Source organism: Dendrobates tinctorius, unplaced genomic scaffold, assembly GCF_039654945.1.
Source record: "Dendrobates tinctorius isolate UK_male_01 unplaced genomic scaffold, ASM3965494v1 ptg000120l, whole genome shotgun sequence".
NCBI classification, from domain to species: domain Eukaryota; kingdom Metazoa; phylum Chordata; class Amphibia; order Anura; family Dendrobatidae; genus Dendrobates; species Dendrobates tinctorius.
The window spans coordinates 34,430,234-34,447,807 of NW_027361788.1; the positions used below are offsets into that span (position 1 = coordinate 34,430,234).

A 17,574-nucleotide genomic window follows, 5' to 3' on the forward strand; every position below is an offset into this window, starting at 1 on the left:
ACCGCAGCTAAATCTGCTGCAGAGCCTGAATCCGCAGCAGAATCTGCAACGTGTGCACATGGCCTAACAGCAGCGATTGAATCAGCACTGATCACTGCTGTTCAGCTATGTAAATGCCACTAGTAATCTCTTGACAGTGGTATTTAAATGGCGTCATTGCCTTATTCCTATGGAAAACCGCCCTCATCTTCTATAGCAGTATATAGAACAAGTAATAAGAACAGCAGTATAAAGAACAAGCAATAATCACTGGTTCCAAGTCCTCTATTATAAATAATTTATAATATATGGGATTCAAATCATCCACCTTTCCCCAGTTTAAAAAAAAAAAAAAAGCATATTTGATATTGCCACATCTGTAAAATTCCGATCCATAAAAAAAAGAATTTAAATTTCAGAATGCCTTTTTTTTTTGTCAGCACACCTCTCCAAAAAAATGCAATGAGGAGAGATTGAAATTTTGTATGTATCCCAAAATGGCATCAAGAAAAAAGTAAATCTTACTGAGACAAAAAAAAACAATAACTCCTAAATAGGAAACATATTGAATAAATTATGGCTCTCAAAAATAGCAATACAAACCAATTTGTTTATACAAAATTATGACTTTTTTTTCCTCCAAAAACGATAAAAAAAAAAAAGTCAAATTTGGTAACGCCTTAAGAGTACTGATATGGAGCATTATGTTTCCATATTTTTACTGGCTAGCGAGCACCATGAAAACAAAACCATGATAAAATAACAGAGTTTCAGTATTTTTTATCACCATTTCCTTACAATTGGATCCCCCCCTTGTTTTTCCATATAACGGTTTCATTCAAAAGTACAACTCATCTTACAAAGAATATATATATATATATAATATTATATATAGTATATAATAATGGCTCACTAATGAGTTACAATAAAACTACATGTTTTGCAGCAATCTTGTTAAGATTATTACCCAGTGCTGTGGTTTAAAATGCAGCCTAATCACACCATGAATAAGCCCAAACCTTGCTCAGTTTAGACGAGGCAACTACTGTGTAGTTTCATTGAATAGCCTCTAGATGGCGATAATGTAAGTCTTTTTAGCCAAGCCCCCTCCCAGCAATTGGGTTTGTTTCCATATATTAGTGTTGAGCAGGTGAGTGGCGCAATGATAGAGAAGGATAAGGAAACTTGCTGCAATAAGGTATCAATTCATTTTACCAATATGAAAAAACAAACAAAACAACAACTGTCAAGAAGGGAGCAAAATGCAAAAATATACCTATTTTTAGGGCATGCGCCTTTACAGATTCTGTGTAGCAGGACACCTCTGCCCACACTAATGTATTATAGCCCTGTAGGTAATTCTTATGCTGCCATATGGATCCTCAATAAATATGGTAGGTGCTTTTGTAAAAAAAAAAAAAAAAAAAAAAAGTTGGCGCACAGGCAATGCAGTATGACGTATCTGTACAATAGGGCTAGTTTTACATAAAATTGTGCGGGATTGGTCTGTGCCTTGTAGTCGCATGCCTTATTTTAGGTCAACAACTTGGCTGTGAGTCACCTTGAACTCTACGGGGACGATTCATCATTGCGTTTGCACCTTTTTCCTGGGGAAAAAAAACTTCAATATTTATTAATTTTACCTTTTTGATTTTGCATTACGGATAGTTTTTATTATCTAGGTATTTTAGCCTGACCCATCATTTTTTAGTTCGTTGAAATTTTAAAGTCTCTGCTAAATTGTACTCCAGTGCCTTAATGGAGTACAAAATCTGCACAATTTTATTTTTCTATGCCGTTGAAGACTTACGTGCGACATTTTAAAGCTTATGGATAGAAATGTTGCAGCTATTTATTGGTCACCCATCCTCCCCACCCAAAAAAAAAAAAAAAGCTTTGAGTCTTCACCAATATTAAACACTGTGCTCCTATTTTGAAGAATTTGGCACAAAATAAAAATACAAAAAAAGTTAAAGTGATAAACTTGGGCCTATGTTGGAAAAGTTGCTTATGAGAATGTACCCTTAGCCCTCTTTCTGCTGTTCCCTTTTTTCGGAGCCCCGCAGCCATTGCGGCTTTATAACTCTTATTTTTGGATCACATCCAATATTTGGCTTCAAAAATTAGTAAATAAATAAAAAAAACATAGATTTTTGGTTGTCAAACCCCCACGCTGCATGGCCGAGCGTGCACCAGGCCTCACATACTATTTTAATTACAGGTGGCTGGAATGGGTTAATTAATGGGGTTGGGGCCGAGAATTAGCAGCTCAGGTGACTAGAAGTTTGGTATCTGAGCATTTTACTACAGGACGGTAGTCTTTGCTTAGTGGGGGTACGGCTGTGCGCCTGTATACTTAGAGACCTGAAGCTCAGGAGGAGGTAAAGACCCCAGTGAAATCTCATTATTCCTGATCTTACTTTCGGGGAGTCCTGCCTACTTGCTGACTGTTTCTTGGCTGTGATTATAGTGTATATAATACAATATATGTCATGAAAATATTAGTAGTTTTTGCTGAGCTTTTCTCTAGCAAGAGCGCCGTTTTTCTCTGTGTCTGGTATTGCAACATTTAGTTAAAAAGGGGGTGGAGTTGCAGTACCAGAGATGGCCTACGGAGAAGAGTGGTGCTGTTAAAACATTGAGGGAGATTTATGAAACTGAGGAAAAAAAAATGTTGGTGATGGCTATAACAACCAATCACAGCGCAGCTTTCATGTCTTATAGTGCTCTTGAAAAATGAAAGCTGCTTCGTGATTGGTTATTAAGAGCAACAGACTGTTTTATAAATGTGCCAACAGGTTGTTGGGGCGTAAGGGGTAAAGTTCTCCAGCTTGTCAAAACTGTCTTTACAGTCTACAGCAACCAATCGGCACTCTGCTTTTTATTTTTAAAAAACACTGGTAAAATAAAAGCTGCGCTCTGGCTGCAGGTTTTCTTTTAGAATGCGTCATAAATCCGCCAGCGGCTTTAGTAAAATTGTCGTATTTGTAGTTTAGTTCTGGCAGTTCATTCTTTTGTCTTTTTTTTGTATTTTAATCTTTGGGTGTGTTTGTTATTTTTGCTTGCATTTTTTTAAGTTGCGTTTTTGACCTAATAAATCATGTGATTCTAAAAGGAATGATGTGTCTGAGAAAATCCAAAAATGCAGGTACTAAAATACATGAATTAAAAAAAAAAAAAAAACCATGGCAAAAAAATAAGCTGTCAAAAGTGTGTGCAAACAGTGTGATACTATTATTTTTTTCCCTTACATTTATTTTGTCTACAGCTGTTTCTAAAAAAAATACTGCGTTAGGCCAGTTTCACACGTCAGTGTCTCCGGTACGTGTAGTGAGTTTTCTCACGTACTGGAGACCCTGACACACGTAGACACATTCATTCATGCAGATGTCAGCGTGTTTTCACGGACCGTGTGTACGTGTGCAAAACACGCTGACATGTCCGTTTTTGTGCAACAGCACGGATCACACGGACCCATACAAGTCAATGGGTCCGTGTAAACAAGTACCGCACACGGATGGCATCAGTGTGCCATCCGTGTGCATTTTTAGAAGTCATAGGGTTAACATTGAAACCAATTTTTTCAATACACGGACAGCATATGGACAGCACACAGATCACACACGGACATATGGATAGCACACGGATGTAAAACGGATGGCCTATGTGTCCACACGGACATCTCCGGTACCGGAAATATCAGGACGTGTGAAACCGGCCTTAAGCATCTCCTCCATATCTCAGCAGTGGGAGTGAGTTCATTGCTTAAGTCAACACTGGGAGTGATGTTTGCACTGAGGTGAAGGACGGCCATTCCTCTGGACTGAGGCGTTACTCAGTTACTCCTGTCAAAGTGGTGCCAGATACACAAATACATATAAATTCCTCCAGTTAATGGATTGCGGCCTAGTCACCATGTCAGTGTTGCCCTTAGCAACCAATCACAACAACAGCCTGATAATTTGCTACGGTCAACACAGTGATCCGGAGAGACTGCACCACCATTGCGGCTAGGACTTGGGTGTCGGTGTAGGATTGGCACGCGTACAAGTGATTGCCTGACATTGTCACTTTCTTTCTCCTTGGAGCGATGACTGACGGCATCATAGCGATGGGATTAGGAGTGTTTATTAGGCAGCAGGATACGCCTGTGCCTTCAGGCATACAGTCAGCCCAGGAACTTGGCTTTGCACTTGATTACACAGAAATGGCTTCCGGTTTTCTTATCAAAACAAACTGAACCAGTTAATAAAGGAGTTGTTCCATGATAATGCCATTAATCACCCATCCACAGTATAAGTGATAAGTGTATGGCGTCAGGCTGGGAAGACGTCCACTGATCCTGACAACGAAGGGCCCAAAATGGAGTGGTATTGGGCATGTGTGACACTCCTACACAGGCGTGTGGTCTCACATGCTCCATTCACACACAGAACTTTGGGACCACCATTCTCGGGGTCAGTGGGAGTTGCAGTGTTTAGGCATGTGTGGATAGACCATAATTGTTTTTTTTATAGAACAACCCGTTTAGGCTGGGTTCACACACTGCATAATTGGTGCAATTTTCACACTCACATTTCTAAAGTGAAAGCTGCAGCATTTATGCAGCTAAAATTTGCTATTGTGTGATGGAAACGCATTAAACCAATGGCAGGTCAAGAATTTAGGCTACGTCCCTATAATGAGCTATTGGTGCGATTTTGATTTTGTAGATTTTCAGCACCCATTAAGAAAATTTGCTTATTTGCATTTTTTTTCATTGCAATTTTTAGTTCTTTTTTTCCATGCATTTTGATTTTCTATTTGACGCTGCTTTTTTGTTTCTCTTTGGTGTTATGTTTTAAATAAAGCTGCTTTGTTTTTGCTACTTCTTGGTGCTGGTTTTAGTGCATTTCTACAGTGTAAACGCACATTTGTTTGTTTTTCCTGCAGATTTTCAGCATCTAATGCAATTCTATGGGAAAAATCTGCACATAAAACCCAGTACTGTAAGAGGAATTGACATGGTTCAGATTTGAAACATGCAATGCTGGACAATTTACGGTGTTTATAAAAAAAAAAAAAAAAACCACCACCCAGTGGTCATGAGATTGCTATAAATCCCATCTACTTTGTTGGAGCTATAAGATGCAGCATATTTGACGCAGTGAAAATACACACCATCAAAAAGGAGATTTTTGTGTACTCACCATAAAATCTCATTCTCTTAGCCTCTAATTGGGGGACACAGAACCATGGGTGTTATGCTGCTGTCCACTAGGAGGCGACACTATGCATAATCTGGAAAAGATTAACTATTGCTCCTCCTCTGCAGTATACACCCCTGGACGGCATCAGCCTTCTCCAGTTTTCAAAAGCATTAGGAGGAAGTTAACAGAAATAACATAACCATGCCTGTAATAAGGCCACCATGTACGAGCTCAAAGAACAATATGAGAACTCGACTGTAACAACGGCCCGTAAGGGCAACAGGGTGGGAGCTGTGTCCCCTAATTAGAGGCTAAGAGAGATTTTACGGTGAATACACAAAAATCTCCTTTACTCTGTCGCCTCATTGGGGGACACAGAACCATGGGGCGTCCCAAAGCAGTCCCTGGGTGGGAAGCAATGGACGAATATTGTGCAGACAGGTCCCTAAACTTGGGGCACTGCCGCCTGCAGAACCCGTCTACCCAGGCTCGCATCCGCTGAGGACTGGGTATGAACTCTGTAGTGTTTCGTAAACGTGTGTAAGCTAGTCCAAGTGGCCGCCTTACACACCTGTTGTGCCGAAGCCTGGTGCCGAATGGCCCAGGAGGCCCCTACCGCCCGCGTAGAGTGTGCCGTGATACCGGCCGGAAGAGGAGAATTGTTAAGGCGGTAAGCCTCTTGTATGGTGGACTTGATCCACCTGACAAGGGTAGCTTTGGAAGCCGGCAGACCCTTGCGAACGTCTTCCGGAAGAAGGAAAAGGGAATCAGACTTCCGGAAGGGTGCAGTCCTAGACACATACAGTTGTGGCCAAAAGTATTGACACCCCTTCAATTCTGTTAGATAATACTCAGTTTCTTCCTGAAAATGATTGCAAACACAAATTCTTTGGTATTATTTTCATTTAATTTGTCATAAATGAAAAAACACAAAAGAGAATGAAGCAAAAAGCAAAACATTGATCATTTCACACAAAATTCCCAAAATGGGCCAGACAAAAGTATTGACACCCTCAGCCTAATACTTGGTTGCACAACCTTTAGCCAAAGTACAGTGGGGCAAAAAAGTATTTAGTCAGTCAGCAATAGTGCAAGTTCCACCACTTAAAAAGATGAGAGGCGTCTGTAATTTACATCATAGGTAGACCTCAACTATGGGAGACAAACTGAGAAAAAAAAATCCAGAAAATCACATTGTCTGTTTTTTTTTCATTTTATTTGCATATTATGGTGGAAAATAAGTATTTGGTCAGAAACAAAATTTCATCTCAATACTTTGTGATATATCCTTTGTTGGCAATGACAGAGGTCAAACGTTTTCTGTAAGTCTTCACAAGGTTGCCACACACTGTTGTTGGTATGTTGGCCCATTCCTCTAGAGCAGTGATGTTTTTGGCTTTTCGCTTGGCAACACGGACTTTCAACTCCCTCCAAAGGTTTTCTATAGGGTTGAGATCTGGAGACTGGCTAGGCCACTCCAGGACCTTGAAATGCTTCTTACGAAGCCACTCCTTCGTTGCCCTGGCAGTGTGCTTTGGATCATTGTCATGTTGAAAGACCCAGCCACGTTTCATCAATGCCCTTGCTGATGGAAGGAGGTTTGCACTCAAAATCTCACGATACATGGCCCCATTCATTCTTTCATGTACCCGGATCAGTCGTCCTGGCCCCTTTGCAGAGAAACAGCCCCAAAGCATGATGTTTCCACCACCATGCTTTATAGTAGGTATGGTGTTTGATGGATGCAACTCAGTATTCTTTTTCCTCCAAACACGACAAGTTGTGTTTCTACCAAACAGTTCCAGTTTGGTTTCATCAGACCATAGGACATTCTCCCAAAACTCCTCTGGATCATCCAAATGCTCTCTAGCAAACTTCAGACGGGCCCGGACATGTACAGGCTTAAGCAGTGGGACACGTCTGGCACTGCAGGATCTGAGTCCATGGTGGCGTAGTGTGTTACTTATGGTAGGCCTTGTTACATTGGTCCCAGCTCTCTGCAGTTCATTCACTAGGTCCCCCCGCGTGGTTCTGGGATTTTTGCTCACCGTTCTTGTGATCATTCTGACCCCACGGGGTGGGATTTTGCGTGGAGCACCAGATCGAGGGAGATTCAGTGGTCTTGTATGTCTTCCATTTTCTAATTATTGCTCCCACAGTTGATTTCTTCACTCCAAGCTGGTTGGCTATTGCAGATTCAGTCTTCCCAGCCTGGTGCAGGGCTACAATTTTGTTTCTGGTGTCCTTTGACAGCTCTTTGGTCTTCACCATAGTGGAGTTTGGAGTCAGACTGTTTGCGGGTGTGCACAGGTGTCTTTTTATACTGATAACAAGTTTAAACAGGTGCCATTACTACAGGTAATGAGTGGAGGAAAGAGGAGACTCTTAAAGAAGAAGTTACAGGTCTGTGAGAGCCAGAAATCTTGATTGCTTGTTTCTGACCAAATACTTATTTTCCACCATAATATGCAAATAAAATGAAAAAAAACAGACAATGTGATTTTCTGGATTTTTTTTCTCAGTTTGTCTCCCATAGTTGAGGTCTACCTATGATGTAAATTACAGACGCCTCTCATCTTTTTAAGTGGTGGAACTTGCACTATTGCTGACTGACTAAATACTTTTTTGCCCCACTGTAACTGCGACCAACTGCTTCCGGTAACCATCAATGAGTTTCTTACAATGTTCTGCTGGAGTTTTAGACCATTCTTCTTTGGCAAACTGCTCCAGGTCCCTGATATTTGAAGGGTGCCTTCTCCAAACTGCCATTTTTAGATCTCTCCACAGGTGTTCTATGGGATTCAGGTCTGGACTCATTGCTGGCCACCTTAGAAGTCTCCAGTGCTTTCTCTCAAACCATTTTCTAGTGCTTTTTGAAGTGTGTTTTGGGTCATTGTCCTGCTGGAAGACCCATGACCTCTGAGGGAGACCCAGCTTTCTCACACTGGGCCCTACATTATGTTGCAAAATTTGTTGATAGTCTTCAGACTTCATAATGCCATGCACACGGTCAAGCAGTCCAGTGCCAGAGGCAGCAAAGCAACCCCAAAACATCAGGGAACCTCCGCCATGTTTGACTGTAGGGACCGTGTTCTTTTCTTTGAATGCCTCTTTTTTTTTTTTTTCTCCTGTAAACTCTATGTTGATGCCTTTGCCCAAAAAGCTCTACTTTTGTCTCATCTGACCAGAGAACATTCTTCCAAAACGTTTTAGGCTTTTTCAGGTAAGTTTTGGCAAACTCCAGCCTGGCTTTTTTATGTCTCGGGGTAAGAAGTGGGGTCTTCCTGGTTCTCCTACCATACAGTCCCTTTTCATTCAGACGCCGACGGATAGTACGGGTTGACACTGTTGTACCCTCGGACTGCAGGGCAGCTTGAACTTGTTTGGATGTTAGTCGAGGTTCTTTATGCAACATCCGCACAATCTTGCGTTGAAATCTCTTGTCAATTTTTCTCTTCCGTCCACATCTAGGGAGGTTAGCCACAGTGCCATGGGCTTTGAACTTCTTGATGACACTGCGCACGGTAGACACAGGAACATTCAGGTCTTTGGAGATGGACTTGTAGCCTTGAGATTGCTCATGCTTCCTCACAATTTGGTTTCTCAAGTCCTCAGACAGTTCTTTGGTCTTCTTTCTTTTCTCCATGCTCAATGTGGTACACAAAAGGACACAGGATAGAGGTTGAGTCAACTTTAATCCATGTCAACTGGCTGCAAGTGTGATTTAGTTATTGCCAACACCTGTTAGGTGCCACAGGTAAGTTGCAGGTGCTGTTAATTACACAAATTAGAGAAGCATCACATGATTTTTCGAACAGTGCCAATACTTTTGTCCACCCTCTTTTTTTATGTTTGGTGTGGAATTATATCCAATTTGGCTTTAGGACAATTCTTTTTGTGTTTTTTCATTTAAGACAAATTAAATGAAGATAATAATACCAAATAATTTGTGTTTGCAATCATTTTCAGGAAGAAACTGAGTATTATCTGACAGAATTGCAGGGGTGTCAATACTTTTGGCCACAACTGTATATACGCAATGCCCTGGCGAGGTCAAGCGTATGCAGAGCCTTCTCCACTCTATGAACCGGAACCGGGCAAAGGGATGGCAGTGAAATTTCCTCATTGAGGTGGAAGTTGGACACAACCTTCGGAAGGATGGGACTGTACGGAGAACCACCTTGTCCTGGTGAAAGGCTAGGAAGGGCCGTCTGCAGGAGAGTGCTGACATTTCAGACACTCTGCGAAGCGAGGTGATTGCCACCAGAAAAACCACCTTCTGTGATAGAATGCGGTGTGGGACTTCCTTAAGGGGTTCGAAAGGTGGTGCCTGCAATGCTGTCAGGACCAGGTTGAGGTCCCACATTTCCAGTGGATGTCTGTAGGGGGGAACAAATCGGGAAACCCCCCTGGAGAAAGGTCCTTACTTGCGGTTTGTTAGTGATGCGCCTCTGAAAAAGCACTGAGAGCGCTGACACCTGGCTCTTAAGCGAGCCCAGGGATAGCCTGGCGTCCAGGCCCGATTGGAGAAAGCCAAGGACTTTTGGGAGGGAATAAGGGAGTGGAATCTGGCCGCGAGATTCGCACCAGGTGAAGAAAGCTCTCCAGGTACGGTAATAAATCTTGGCGGAGGCTGGCTTCCGTGCCCTAATCATGGTTCTAATGACGTCCGTTGAGAGTCCTGCCTGGGTTAGCACCCAGGTCTCAAGGGCCACGCCGTCAAATTGAGAGCCCTTGAGTTCTGGTGGTAGAATGGACCTTGTGACCGGAGATCCGGACGGTCGGGGAGATGCCAGGGGACGTCTGCTGTAAGTTGTACGACGTCGGCGTACCATGTACGTCTGGGCCAGTCTGGCGCGATCAGGATGGTTTGAACTCCCTCGTGTTTGATCTTCCTCACGACTCTGGATATCAGGGGGAGAGGTGGAAAGATGTACAGAAGCTGGAACTGGGTCCAGTCCTGAACCAGGGCATCTGCTCCGAGCGACTGCGGATCGCGTGTCGTGGCCATGAAGTTGGAGACCTTGGCATTGAGATGGGATGGCATTGAGATGGGATGCCATTAGGTCCACGTCTGGGGTCCCCCAGCGATGTCGAAAGATTTCGGGATGGAGAGACCACTCTCCCGAGTCCATTCCTTGTCTGCTTAGGAAGTCAGCTTCCCAGTTGTCCACACCCGGAATGTGGACCGCAGAGAGTACCGACCTCGTGTCTTCCGCCCAATGGAGGATATGTGCCACTTCTCTCATCGCCTGGATACTGCGGGTCCTGCCTTGGTGGCTCACATAAGCCACTGCCGTGGCATTGTTCGACTGTACTATGATATGAGAGGCTGTTCGCTTCCACTGGTGACCACTTGCCCTGTGATGTAGGTGCACCGCACCCCAACCTGTCAGGCTCGCATCTGTGGTCAGGACCTTCCATTGACCTGAGAGGAGTTTCTCGTTGCCAGTGAGGTTGGCTTGAGCCACCAGTGCAGGGACCTCGTGGTTGCCGACGTTAGCCGGAACTCCCTGTCGAGGGAGAAAGGATTCCTCTCCCAGGACATAAGGATGGCTAGTTGAAGAGGCCTGAGGTGAAACTGGGCAAATGGTACCGCCTCCATTGCTGCTGCCATCCTGCCGAGGACTCTCATGGCAAACCGGAGAGATCGGGGGGGGGATTGCGGAGGAGTATGCGAACTCCTAGATGGAGAGCCAGTGCCTTGTCTCTGGGAAGGAGCACCGTACCGCTGGAGTTTCGAATAGCATCGCCAGGAAGGTCAGAGACTGACTCGGGGTAGTCGATGACTTTTGTAAGTTGACTAACCAGCCCAAGCGACTCGAGTGTCGATTGTGATTGAGACGCTGACCTTGCAGTCCTTGAAGGTGGAAGCCTTGATGAGGTCGTCCAGGTATGGAACAACTACTATGCCTCTGGAGTGTAGAACGTCCATGGTGGCAGCCATGACCTTGGTAAATGTTCTGGGAGCCGTGGCGAGTCCGAACGGGAGAGCCACGTACTGGTAGTGGTCCTGGTCGATTGTGAACCTGAGAAATCTCTGATGGGCGGGAGCAATCGGTATATGCAGGTATGCGTCCTGTATGATTGTCTATGGAGGCGAGATATTGTCTTTGCTCCATGGACGCAATGATGGACCGAAGGGACTCCATGCGAAAATGACGAACTCGTACATACTTGTTGAGTTGTTGTAGGTCTAGTATGGGCCGACGCTGCCTCCTTTCTTGGGGACTACGAATAGATTGGAGTAGAACCCTCGGAAACGTTCGGCCGCGGGAACCGGTACTACGACTCCTGCTTGAAGGAGAGAGGAAACCGCTTGGTGGAAAGCACGAGCCTTTTCTGGCATTTTTGGTGGAACAGAGAGGAAGAACCGGTTCGGTGGACTGGAAGTGAACTTTCTTGTATCCAGAAGACACAATTTCCCTGACCCACCTGTCTTCTGTAATAGGCAGCCAGACTTGCTGAAAGAGTAGAAGTCGTCCTCCTACGGGTGGGGTGTCTTCCGAAGTTCGTGAGTCATGATGAGGAGAAATTCTGAGGTTTTCCTCCTTTGGGCTTCGCCTGGCCTGTTTTCGACTGCCAGGTCCTGTCTGGCCTCTGCGCTGCCCGTGGGTTGTCCCTGCGTGGAGAGCGGTTATGATTTTGTGCTGGACGCGAGGCGGACCAGCCCGAAGAATTCCGAAAGAATCGGAATCGTGTTTGGTTACGCCGTTTCAACGTGCGTTTAGGTTTTAGTTGAGGGAGAGAGGTACTCTTTCACCCAGTGGCATTGGATATCAGTGTCCCACTTTTCACCGAAAAGCTGTCCACTGAGATACGGGAGATGCCTGAGGGACTTCTTTGAGGCCGCATCTGCTTTCCATTCCCGCAGCCAGAGGATACGCCGAATCGTGATGGCGTTTGATGCTATCCCCGCTACACCTCTTGCGGAATCCAGGGCTGCATGGAGCAAGTAATCTGCTACCACGATTTGAACGACTTGGTCCGACAGCTCAGGATTTGAAGCTTGGAGGCCAGTTTGCAATTTTTTGGCCCAAGCCAGAATGGCCTTGGCCGCCCATACTGAAGCGAACGGGGGAGCCAGGGAGGCCCCTGTCGCTTCGAAAACTGAACGAGCCATGCGTTCTACCTGCCGGTCTGCAGCGTCCCTGAGGGTTGAGCTATCTGGCAGTGATAGGAGGGTCTGTGCTGCTAGCCTAGAGACTGGGGGGTCCACTTCAGGCGGATCTGTCCACTCCTTGGTGTCCTTTTGTGGGAAGGGGTACCTAGCCGCCAAATATTTGCGATTGGTGAATTTCTTCTCAGGCTGCGAAAACTGCTTAGTAAGGATCGCCTGAAATTCTGGGTGGTTAGAGAAGATCTTAGGTGGTTTCAGAACACCTTCAAAGCAAATCTTGAGTTCTGGGGCGTCCAGGGTTAGATCGGAAATGTCCAGCACCCGATGGATGGAAGAGATTATGTCCTCAACTAGCGCTGTATTGCTAGGGGGACAAGGGACCAGAGACATCTCCGTTTCGTTGTCTAAGTCACAGATGCCTTCCGAATCCTTCGTATCACTGAGGCGTTCCCTGGTGGGTGAGCTGGGGCGAAGGCCTTCTGTCGTCGGGGATCGCTGTGGAGATCTGCGTTGTCTGTCTCTGGTAGGGGACGGTCTAGGTGACCTGGAACTACTGTGTCTCTCCCTAGAGGGAGATGACCGTGTGCTATGGGATGGCGCAGAGGAGCACGACGTGTGGGTGCGCTTACGTCTGGGAGAGCCAGAAACGGCCTGTCCCTGAGTGGAGCTGTCCCTTTGATGGGTAACGCTCATAGCCGAGACATGACCCTGCAGAGTCTGGAGCAATGTGGAGGTTAGGTTATCTATGGACTGCGTCATCTGGGTAACCCATTCCGGCATGGTAGCAGCCGCTGAAGCATTGGTAGGAGCCTCTTGGGGTTCTGACCCAGTATTCTGGATACAGTCCCGACAGTGCGGGTACGTGCTGCCACTGGGGGGAGTGGTTTTGCAGGCTGTGCAGAATGCATAAAAGCAGTCCTGCCTGGTTCTCTTGGACCTTGAGCCCGGCATAGTGCACAGAGTGCGGAAGGGCTGGCTATGAGAGGGCCCTACAGGGGTGGCTATGCAGGGAATAACCTATAGGAGAGCCTTACAGGGAATCCGGATTCACAGCCGAGTAAAAAACAGAGCTGTGATCTTACCCCACCAGCGTGCCCCTAGGCCCAGCGCCGAAGATCCACAGTCCTGTGCCCCCCGGAGACTGGCTGGCGTGGTGCTGCTGATGCCTGCAGCAGAAATGGCCGCCGAGAGGATGAGGAGGGAGAAAGGGGGCGGAGAGCTGAGAAAGGGCGTGTTTTTACACATCTTTGCACGCTCTTTCTGTCTCGATCTGCCCCTTCTATGACACTGTAGAGTGTCATGTTTGTCATCCGGGGGGGCGGAGAGGAGGCGGCGACCTCAGCTATGCCGAAGCCACGGCCTAAATTAGTTACCGATGCCCAGAAAGGGCTCCAGGCCGGCGCGGAAGTCCGGGAGGGGGTCGGATCTGAACCGGATAGAAAGGCAGGATAGCGGTGGGGCCACAATCGGAAGCGGGGCCCTGTGATGGGTCCCCCTGAGGCGCTATGGAGCTGGTGCTGCCGCAGAGACAGGGGCGCAGGGAGCCCTGTGTCTGTATGTGCCATGCCTGCCAGCACTCCCCGGCCCCAACAGGAGCCCGCAGCTCGGCTGGGGTCCCTGGATACTGTGAGCTACAGATTACCATGGTACAGACCCTACCTGAGGCATCTCAACCTTATTCCCCCAGATGGGGATTAGGGAGGGTGCTGCTGTCACCATCAGGGGGCTTCCTCCTCGCCTCGACCTCAACCCAAGACCAAAAGGAATTGGGGAAGGAGGGGGGTCTCGACTTCGAACCAGCACCCGCAGGACTGGGGAAGGAGCGACATGGGGAACAGCCATCTCAACTTCAACCGGGCACCCCATAATAGGGGGCCGAGGAAGGAGCCATGCCGGGAGTCTCACAGGAGACCCACTTTTCTTCATCTGTCATCCGAAAAAAAACGGAGTGAAAAAGAGAAAAAAATTCTTTAGGTGTGCCTCCTATGCGACACTAAGCAAAAACTGGAGAAGACTGATGCCGTCCAGGGGTGTATACTGCAGAGGAGGAGCCATAGTCAATCTTTTTCAGATTATGCATTGTCGCCTCCTAGTAGACAGCAGCATAACACCCATATGGTTCTGTGTCCCCCAATGCGGAGACAGAGTAAACTCATTGTGGGTAAACGGCCATAATCTCCGGATTTAGGGCCTCCATTGAAATTAATTGGGCTATATATTTTTTTAAATACAGAAAGGCATTGATTCTGCACTTAAACATAAAAAAGCAGTTTATAATGTTTTTTTTTTTTTTTTTTTGGCTTTCCTTAGAAGCTTATAGATATAAGACTGCAACAAAAAGTTCATAGTTCATCAACGTCAGGCTGGCCATTCACTAGATAGACGCCATCTCTGCTGACTCCACCATACACTTGAATGCCAGCAGTGGGTTTTCACACCTAAAAACAAAAGCATGGCTGTCGAAATTCCAGATCACCAATCTTTGCCTTTCCTAATGTCATCTGCCTGGGTGGGTGAGGGGTCTGGAGAGGAGACCCCTATACACATCAGGTCTTTGGTCCTGTTGAAATCGGTGGGTTTAGTCGAGTTTTATTTAATGTGTATGAGGTGCCCGAATAATCTGTCGGTTTTTTTTTTTTTTTTTTTTAGATATTTATCCCCACGCTAGATAATGAGAATTCCATCTGGGGCATATAGGATAATAGGACTAGCTCTAAGCACATCTACAAACTGAGGATATGGAATCTCTGCTGCAATCGTAATCTGTCCATCAATGGAAAATTGCAAAAATAGGACAGAGGTTAGACCCCCTCCCCTATCTAATCCCATCTATCCACCCCAGGGCCATTGTCTGATCTCCTGCCTGTATTGTAGAGTATTGCTGACTCATCATATATTGACATCCTGATGCCCACGGCACATATGTCTGTCCCAATGGGCTTTGTGATTGAGTCCCTATTACATCGCGCCCAATCCAATAATCAGTTCTAAATCTCATCTGACAAACAAGCTCTATCCGTGAGCTCAGACTGTGCTGATAATGTGGGCAGACAGCCCGGATGGAAAACTGCACAGTCACGGCCCGGCTCCCACGTGGAACAATGAACGAGAATGCAAATTAAAGAAGCCCCCCCTATAAATTGAAATGTCAGATACCACATGTGAGGATTTATGTCTCAATTCATCGTGTGCCTCCTGGTTCATGAGTATACAATCACTACTGTGCCACTAGAGAAGCATATGCTTAAGTTTGGTGTTTATTTGCTGGTCTATGAAAGTGGAGTAACAATAAAATATGGATGGTGTAAGGGTATGTGCACACAATGCAGATTTGCCTGCGGATTTTTCCGCACAGAATCCACATCTCTTGGCAGAAAACGCAGGTGTGTTTTTGATGTGTTTTTGATGCGGTTTTTCAGTGCGGATTTGTCTGCGTTTTTGACAGCAATAAAAGTTGAATCCGGGCTTGTCTTATATTGGATGGTGCCCCCCTCTGTATAGATAATGCCCGATATCTCTATAATAGGCCGCTATTTTCACATAGGTTTGGACGTAAAGTCTGATCCCTAAAGGGGTATTCATGCAATTGACATTTAGTCATAAGTGATATATGCTCGTAGGGGTAAAACTTCTGGAACCAACCTTGAGAATGGGGGTCTTGTGTCCCCCTGAGTTCTAATGTGCACAGCTACAGTGACAGAATGTATGTATGACCACTGCTCCCATACTCACGAGCGCTCTATCTGGGAACACCAGACTCGCGTTCTTGTGATCGCTGGGGTCCTGGCAGTTTACCCCTCATGATCATACAATTTTGACTTTTTTTGTGGCTGGTGATTTTCCATACCAGGGGCACAATATAAAGGCCCCGTCACACATGGTGAGATCGCTGATTTTGTGATGCAACAGCGATCTCGTCAGCGACATCGCTGCGTGTGACACGCATCAGCGACCGGCCCCCCGCCACATCGCGTGGCAGCGGGAGACCAATGATTAGCGAGCTCCCAGCGCTGTAAGCAGACGCTAGGAGCTGGTATCCAAGGTAAATATCGGATAACTAAGTGCGCGCGGCGCTTAGTTACCCGCTGTGTACATTGGATACCTGCGTGCTCGTGCTGGGAGCTGGTATCCAAGGTGAACAGCGGGTAACTAAGTGCCACATGTGCTTAGTTACCCGATATTTACCTTGGATACCAGCTCTCAGCGCGAGCACGCTAGTATCCAAGGTACACAGCGGGTAACTAAGCGACGCGCGTGCTTAGTTACCATACCCGCTACTTACCTTGGATGCCAGCGTCCTCGCTGGTCCTGATCGCTGGTGTGTCTGCCTGTTTGAGAGCTCACCAGCGATCATGTAGCGATGCACCAGCGATCCTGACCAGGTCGTATCGTGGTCGGGATCGCTGGTGCATCGTTTGGTTCGACGGGACCCTAAGTGATAAAAGGGATAAATGTGTTCCCAGGCTTGTATAGATTTTGCATTGGGGAACAGAAACTTTATAATTTTAACAATATATTTTTTTTTTTTTCCTACAGCGCCAATATATTCTGTAGCATTTTACAATTCAGAACAGAAAACTTCATGTTGTGCCTATGCCAACTATCAGGTGTCATCTGTAGCACTACAGAGGGGTCTCTTTAGTAATATAATTTTGAGGCGCAGCACTTCTAGGTATTAATCCACAGATCCTAATGTGATGATCCTCTTTCTGTCACCCATTGTGTGACCAGATCTTGTATGATTTATCTGATCCCCGCCCTGGAGAACAAGCTGTCAGATGGCTTATACTTGCCCACAACAGATGGCTCCTTGTGCTGATCAGAGAGCACAGTTTAATATTGCTGTGCCTCCAGTGATGTGTGATGCCAGCGCCGTCTCATAGGGAGCCAGTGATTGCGCCCTGCCATCATTAGTACAGCTGAGCGGAGCTGGTAAACACCGACCTCTGAGTGGCACCTGCACAGATAAGCTGTCAGCGTGCAGCTGACACGTCACTGAAGATGCATGATTTTATCCCAGGGGAAGCCTGGCAGAGCCGGTCATGGATTTCCCATAAATTTAACTGGGCAGGGGTTCACATAATTATATGAACATGTAGGCTGCAAAGCACGACTCACACATATGCATAGCCTGTAGTGCAGCAATGCTGATTTAATGATGGCCGAGGATACATGGACCTTTCTGTTAAAATTTTGGGCAAAATGGTGACCCTCCAAGCCCTAACTACCACTTACACTAGTGTGATCCCAACTAGTCTTTAATATATGGACCGCAACTTCCAGACT

General features: G+C 46.1%; 1 protein-coding gene across 1 annotated transcript in view; it reads left to right on the top strand.

Moving 5' to 3' along the window:
- The first annotated feature begins 1,156 nt into the window (after positions 1-1,156).
- Positions 1,157-17,574, top strand: part of CAMSAP1 (calmodulin regulated spectrin associated protein 1) — a 110,009-nt gene continuing 93,591 nt past the window's right edge. The window contains exon 1 of the mRNA XM_073541136.1: positions 1,157-1,177. The gene's annotated coding sequence lies outside the window, so the exon portion shown is untranslated. The remainder of the gene's footprint in view (positions 1,178-17,574) is intronic.